Raw genomic sequence first — 8,098 nt, 5'->3', positions numbered from 1 at the left:
AGGTCTGCGATCCACTTTGAGTTAATTTTTATGAAAGGTATACGTCTGTGTCCAGATTCGTTATTTTTTTTTTGTTTTTTGCATGTGAATGTCCAGTTCTTCTATCACCATTTGTTGAAAAGTATAATTTTCAAAGATCAATTGACTATATTTATGGGGGTCTGTTTCTTGGTTCTTAATTATGTTCCATTAATCTATTTGTCTATTCTTTTGCCAGTACTACACTGTCTTGATTACTGCAGTTCTGCACTAAGTCTTGAAGTTGGGTGGTGTCGATCAGTTCTCTGACTTTGTTCTTTTTCAGTGTTGAGTTGACATCTGTTTGTTTTTCTCTCTATTTAAACTTTAAAATTAGTGATATGCAGCAAATAGAAACTGGGAAGTAATTTCAGGTGAGTTTGAGATTCTGGTGGGTCTAATAAGAACAAACTTAGATCAAAATACCTTGAATTAGCTAGTCTGCATGAGATTCCTCTGTAGTATTGTAGTAAAATCACAGATGCTTTAGAATCATTAACAGGGTAAGCTCAGGAATGGAACCTCTGGGCTCACTCTATGCTATTATTAGATGTATAACCTTGCCATGGCTAAACTCTCTGGGCCATAATGTTTTCATGTGTAAAATGAGGAAAAAAAGTATTCCATAAATTTGCAGGATTAGATTAATTATAAAGTATAGCATTTATAATAGTTTCTGACTCTGTTAGCAGTTTCTAGTACTTGTGTCAGGGGTCTACTGTTTCTATTGTGGTAAGTTGCTACTGTTCCTGTCATATTTCTATATTGTGATTAAGTCAGGAATGTATACCTATCCCTCTGTATTTGTATTTTCCAGTCTTCCAATAAAGATACCTTTTACTCACTGTGTATTTTTACTCTTGGATTCCAAAAATCCATTTTCCAAATAGTGGGTAAAATGTATTTAATATGTAAATCAATTCAGGTTACATATCTGCTTTAAAATCATCAAGTTCTTCTGATTGGTCTTACAATAAAATCCACAAAATTTTATAACCTTTAAAATTTGGTTCCAGTTAACTATCACTCTTCAGAGAGTCTTTTTTAAACTACTACATAAACCAATCCTAGTAGTAACGTACTACCACTACTGTAAATGCAAACCAACACACACGTTTTTGCCTATTATAACAAGCTGTTACGAAACATGTAGATATGTTATTTTGTGGTTTATTTCTTTACTGGATTATAATTTCTGTTTAGAAAGTAAACTCCATGAAATTAAGAACTCTTCTTGTTCATCAATCTCTTAAGTCTAATATAAGCCTGACAGATGACATGTAATGTATAAATATTCATTGTATAAAATAAAATAAACAACAGCAGTACCTTGTGCACTGCCTAATAATTTTGTTAAGAGATTTCATATAATAGTACCAACTGCTTTTTCAACAAAATGGTCTTGACCTAGGATTTCCATTTCACTCCATCTAATCAAATATAGCCAGATTTTAACTTTTCTCTAGGGGGCTGGGTAGAGCATGAAATAAATGAAGGATATCAAATGGATGATATAAAATTATTTTTCCCAATTTATATTCCTACCTTACTTCTGTGATTTCCATTGAGGATGTAGATTTCAATTACCTAGAAGGTTTTCGTTTTCTTTTAAAATTGATGCGTATATCTAGATCTACAAAATCAGAATTTTCATAAGAATAGCCAATTGCCTATGTTTTCACACAGCTCTACGGATCATCTTGCTTTTCATTCTGCCTGTAAATAGGAGAGTATTGGGTCTGAATAATAGTTGGCCTTTAGAACAAGATGTAAAACCACAGACTGCTATTTATGTTAATCCATTGAATATGAAATATCTGTTGAGACTTCCCGAAGCAATCAATTCAGAATGATCTATACTTCCCTATGGAGGTATCAAATCAGATTGAATTAGATGAGTTAGAAGTGCTGTGCAAAAGCCATTATTTATTTCCAAAGGATTGAAGCAAGGCAACAAATAGCGCGTGCCTTATCCCATCTATCATACACACTCTTTTAAAGAGGTTGTAAGAAAATGTGGATTAATGATGTATTTCTTAGAATTTTGGCAAACTTTTCAACTTATCAAATTATGGATATCCAGAAAGATTCATTATCTTTGGACCTGGGAAAAGATAGGTATATCATTATTTTTATCATATCATTATTTTTATCAATGACATACCCACTCAGAGAATATCAAAATCATATTCCAAAATGAAGTTTTAGAAGTGATAGCAAAAATATTATTATGTGAAATTCATCATAAAGCATATTTAATAGTCTATTGTCCCAAACCATCGTAAGCAAGAGGCATGGATAATTCCATAGCACACACCAGTGTATCTTATGTGTTATCCACTTAATAAAGCTAGCTGATTGTGGTTTCAATGTGGCATCTATGACCGAGTTTGTTGTATATGGAGACATGATTGACAGGAGACATGGTTCAAGCCATAGTTTTTTAAGTAAAGTATGTTCGTAAATGCATTCGTTGATTCAATCAATATTTACTGAGTGCCTATGACATTCCAGGCATGTTATGGGGGTATATCTGAGAACAAGAAGGATAAGAACAAAATTAAAGTTATTTTTTCTTGATTGGAGGGAGACTCTAAACCAAATAAGTAAATAATATAGAAAATGGCAATGGGAGGAAGTGCTGTGAGAATAAAGGAAGGAAGGGAAATAGGATGTGCTGGTTACAATAAGGAAGATGGTCAAGTAGGGTCTCAATGAGAGGGTAGCATCTGAGTAAACACTTGAAGAGCTTGAGGATGTGAGCCAGGGCGATGGTATAAGAAAACTGTAGGAAAATGAAATAGTGCAAAGGCCACGAAGTAGGAGTACGTCTGAAGTGTTCAGGGCCACCAAGAAGGTTGAGTGGAATAAGCAAGGGCTGAGGAGCAGGAGGTCAAGTTAGAGAATAAAGAAAGAACCAACTTTTATAGGACTTTGTATGACATTTACGTAGAGTAAAACATGGTATAATGGAGGGAGCTAAGGTTGAAAATAGAGCTGATATTGAATATAAATTCTATGTGACTCTTATTCTCCTACAGTATTGTGGATAGGCATTGTGGTTTTGGCCTCCCCTCAGTGGATATCAGACTGGAGAAAAAAACAGTTTACTGATAGGAGAAATGGAGACAAAATAAATGAATTTAGTGTGATTTTGTTTTAAAAAACATATTTACCTAATTTTACCACTGTTTTCAGTTTCTACTCAATCACATATTAAAGTGGTAAATGTGGTCTAAAATCTGAGTATAGTGTTTTGTTTGTCTATCTACAATAAAAACAAAATATTTGACTGATGAAACAAATATTAAATAAATATTGTTCTTGTTTCGAATATAATAAAACTCCTTTACTTCATATCTCATCATTTGCATATCCTATATAATTTTAAAAAGTATTATTCTCTGAAAACATCTAAAATAATATAAAACAAATTTTTCTCATTTAACATTTAACTTCGATACAAATAACACATTATCTCACAGATTTTTCTGGCATATGATATTGGTATAATTGAACACATATCAGTCATAATTATGTCATGATAAATGTCATTTGACTTGAATACACTCTAACTTTCTAAATCATATTTTTAAAAAGCATAATTCTTAATTGTTAAAGTGTCTTTCATTTATAGTCTACATTACTAGTTTTGGAGTGAGAAATCTATGTATGCATTGTTCTTTCATTCATCTACTTGGAAAAAAAATCATCCAACTAAAAATAATGTACCTATGTCCCTATTTTTGGAGATTCAGATATATTTAAGTCACAAACCTAGAACTCAAATCACTCAGTCTAAAAGGGGAAAACAGGACAACAAATAATGAATTTGAGATGAAGTGATAGATGATATAATTGAGATTTGTACTAAGTGCTAAGGAAAAGCAAATGAAAAAGAGTGATTGATTTTTCCTGGACAGTTTGTGAAATGTCTCAGATAATACATACTCAATCTGGTCGTGAAAGAATATTTCACAGATTTACAAAGAAAGCAATAGCAATGCAATTATTGAGTTTCTTTCTTTTCAGGTTTGCAAAACACTTTTAGTAAAGTTTTGTTTAAAAATCATGCACTAATACAGTACTATGAACAGGTTTTCTTTATCCTCACAGAGTTCTGATTGTAAGAATAAAGTGATAAGTATTTTTTAATTGCAATAGGTTTGCTATTTTAGAAATATTAATTAATGTTTTTGAATAGTCATGATTCTTTTCCATCATATGATCAAGTTGTCTCAGTGATACTTTCTGTTTCATTCAACTCTTATTTATAAGCTGTATTTAGCTAGGGATGTCTTACAGGTTATTAATCTATTTTAACAAAATTATTGTTCAAAGATAGTGAAAGCAGTTTCTTAATAGATAACTACTTTTCCTCCATAGGACAAAGATGTAAAGAAAGGTGTGATTAATGCCGTAAGTTGGTTTTATGCTTTTCTGTTAAAGTAATATTATTAATATGAAGATTGGTTTAATTATCATGTAAGTAGCCACCTATAAAGGATTTACCTATATTTTAGATAAATTTATTTGTATATTTTATAACTATGCAAGGGGTTATATAAATAGACAAACACAATTTTATTTTCTTCATGTGTTGTTTATTCATTGAGACCTTAAAACTGTTCAGCTTACCATAAGATTTTGGGTAAAGATTTCAGGTATATATGTACATCAATTTAATTAAGGCAATTACTGAAACTCTGCATATTTGCAGTTAACTTCTTTAGCTTCTTTAATTAATGATGTACCAAAAATGTAATTTTATTTGAACTTGTTTTAGTGGTGGAATGCCTTTATAACCTCTTAATATTCAGCCAGGTCAAACACTGTATGTTCTGATTTCTCTCTCTCTCTTTTGCTCTCTCTCTCTTTCTTAACAATTTGAGAAGAAAGAATCCAATGTGGCTAGAATTTTTAATATAAGTTGAAGGAAATCAAGGAAGAAATTAAATGTTTTAAGCATTTAACTTGGGCTTGATACATAGTATACAATCATTAAACATTTGTTTAAAAGAGCAATTTTAGAGAGAATTAAAATTATTGTTGATTAGAAATTCTGCAGAAAGTATTCTTAGGATAATTATTTTACTTATATTTAATTAAATTTCATTAAGTGATGGTTATTGATAATTTAATTCAATGATGAGACAAATTATTTTTGTCACAATTATAATATGTTATCAAGAGAAATCTATAGTAGGAAACTTTGATTTACATGTTGCCTAAAATATGTGACACCATAATAAATACCTTGTTTTAGAAAGAAGTAAAATCAGAAATGCCCTTATTTAAACCTAAATAAACTATATATATATGCATATATATGTATGTATCAATTGCAATAAGACAATGAAACAATGAACTTTCTCATTCTCTGTATTTTATTTAAATAAATACAGCTGAAGATTAAATTGCTTCCTGTGCCAACTACATATTGAGATTGCTTATCTTTCATCATAAGCTATGATGCAAAGCCATACTTTCCTATCGTGTGTTTCTCGTAGAACTTTATATATTTTCTTATTAAAATTCATATCATTAGTATTGATTTATTACTCAAGACACTAAAAATTTGGGAACCAAATTCTGCCATCTAATTATTCTGACTTTGTATCTCAAATTTAATAAATGTACTATCAATGTCTCCTTCTTAGTTATAATTAAGTGTTGAACAAGGCTGGATCAGGAGCTTGAAGGACTATAGAAAGGATATCACTAGATACACTTTTGTTAAGGTTCACAAAAATTCATTAATCAAAACTATTTTTATAAGTTTTTTTTTGTAGTCCATCTATAGATTAATATATTAAGACGTTTGATATATATATCACACAATGGAATATTATTTAGTCATAAAAATGAGGAAATATATATATATACATCAGACAATGAAATATTATTCAGTCATAAAAATGAGGAAATCTTATCATTTGTGGCAACATGGATGGACCTAGAAGTCATGCTAAGTAAAATAAGTCAGAGAAAAACAAGTACTGTATAATCTCATCTATATATGTGGAATCTTAAAAGAAAAAAATGTCTCATAATAAAAAAAGGTCAGACTTCTCGTGACCAGAAGGGGAGGAAAGGGAGGAATTGGAGGAAGGTGGTCAAAAGGCAAAAGGTACAAACTTTCAGTTACAAAATAAGTAAGTACTAGGGATATGATGTACAACATTCTGGCTATAGCTAATAGTGCTGTATGATATATAGGCAAGTTGTAAATCCTAAGAGTTCTCATCACAAGGTAAAAAATGTTTTTCTTTTTTTTTCTTTTTATTGTATCTATATATAAAAGCGGGTGATAGCTAAACCTATTGTGATAATTATTTCACAATATGTAAATGTCAAACTGTTGTATTGTATCCCTTAAAATTATATGATGATATATGTCAATTATTTCTCAATAAAACTAGAAAAAAACTTTGGTTAATGATCATATAACTGCATAATTATCGAATGTACATTTCTTCATCTTGTTAACAAGGATATCATAAGACATTTTAGAAACTTATTGTTCATGTGAAAAAAATATATAAGGAAAGAATAGTCTTTATAACAATGATGCTAAAACAATTATTATTTCCATACGAAAGAATAAATTTGGATCCATTTTTTGGATGCCTAGAGTCATTCAAGAATTAATTCATGTGGATCATAGGCCTAAATATAAGACCTAACATTCTATAACTTTTAGAAGAAAAAATAATTAATTTTTCATGATCTTGGGTTAGGAGAAGTCTTCTTTAGTATAATACCAAAACATAAGTGACAAATTAAAAAGTAGATAAATTGGACTTCAAGATTAAAAATGTTTGTGTTTCAATGAGCATCATTAAGAAAGTGAAAAGATAACCCACAGGATGAGTAAAAATATTTTTAAGTCATATATCTGATAAGAACTTTGTATCTCTTTTAGTCTGTTCTCACCAGTGCCCTGTAAGTTATCAATCTCTCTAGTACTTCGTTTATCTTTCTTGTATTTCTTTATCTACAAATGAGCAAATATATGTATTCCTTTCTAAATTTTCCTCTTTCTTACATGAAAGGACACATACCATAGATATTCTTTGTGATTTGAGTTACTCGCTGGATGACATGTAGAAATCACTATATATTACTTTACGGATAACCTCTTTGTATATATTCTTACATTGATGCCTAGTACTCCACTGGGTAGAGATACCATAGTTTATTAAGCCAAATCTTCAATTTATAAGCAGTTATATTTTCCCCAATATTTTGCAACTAAAATTATGTTGCAAAGAATGACATTGTTCATAGTTTGTTTATTTATTTATTTATTTATTTTGACTATTGGAGGTATATATTCAGGGTAAATTCTTAGAAGTGAGATCATGAGTTAAAGGTCAAAATGTGATTTGTCAAGTTTTTATTGGAACTGAAGAACTGCATTTCTATCAACAACACATGAGTGTGAATGCTTCCCCACAGCTAACCAAAAGAGCAATTATTACTTTTTAATTTTTTTGCAGATCTGATAGATGAATACATTGGTTATAATTTTAATTTTCATTTTTCATATTATTAGTGAGATTAAACAGCTTTTCACATATTGAAGGACCAATTTTATACATGTTTTGAAAAGTGGTCATTAATTACATTTACCAGTTTTCTATTAAATTTTTGGTATTTTCCTTCAATTTTTTTTTTTTTTAAGATTTCTTTGAGCCTTTTATCTGCATTAGATACTGCAAATATTTTCTTGCAGTTTGCTAGTTATCTTTGATTACAATGCTGTTTTCGTTTTTGCAGTGCGGTAGTATGTTTTTTAATATAATCAAATTTACCAATCTTTTCTTCTTTTGCATCTGAATTCGGGGTCCTAATTAGAAAGTCTTTCCTAATTCTCAGAATATTTTACATTATTTTTCAATTAAACAATAGTATCTTTATCCTTACTCAAGTTTAAGACATTTACCCATGTTCTGAGGTATCAGAAAATCAGATGTGATCAAAAGTAAAGGAATAAGAGACTTCTATTTATTTGCTATTAACACATTAATTTATTCATTCAACACAAACTATTGCTAGACGACTTCTTTTGGGATCA

The sequence above is a fragment of the Pteropus vampyrus genome, unplaced genomic scaffold, assembly GCF_000151845.1.
Source record: "Pteropus vampyrus isolate Shadow unplaced genomic scaffold, Pvam_2.0 Scaffold13, whole genome shotgun sequence".
Lineage (NCBI taxonomy): Eukaryota > Metazoa > Chordata > Mammalia > Chiroptera > Pteropodidae > Pteropus > Pteropus vampyrus.
This window is presented reverse-complemented; position numbering follows the sequence as displayed.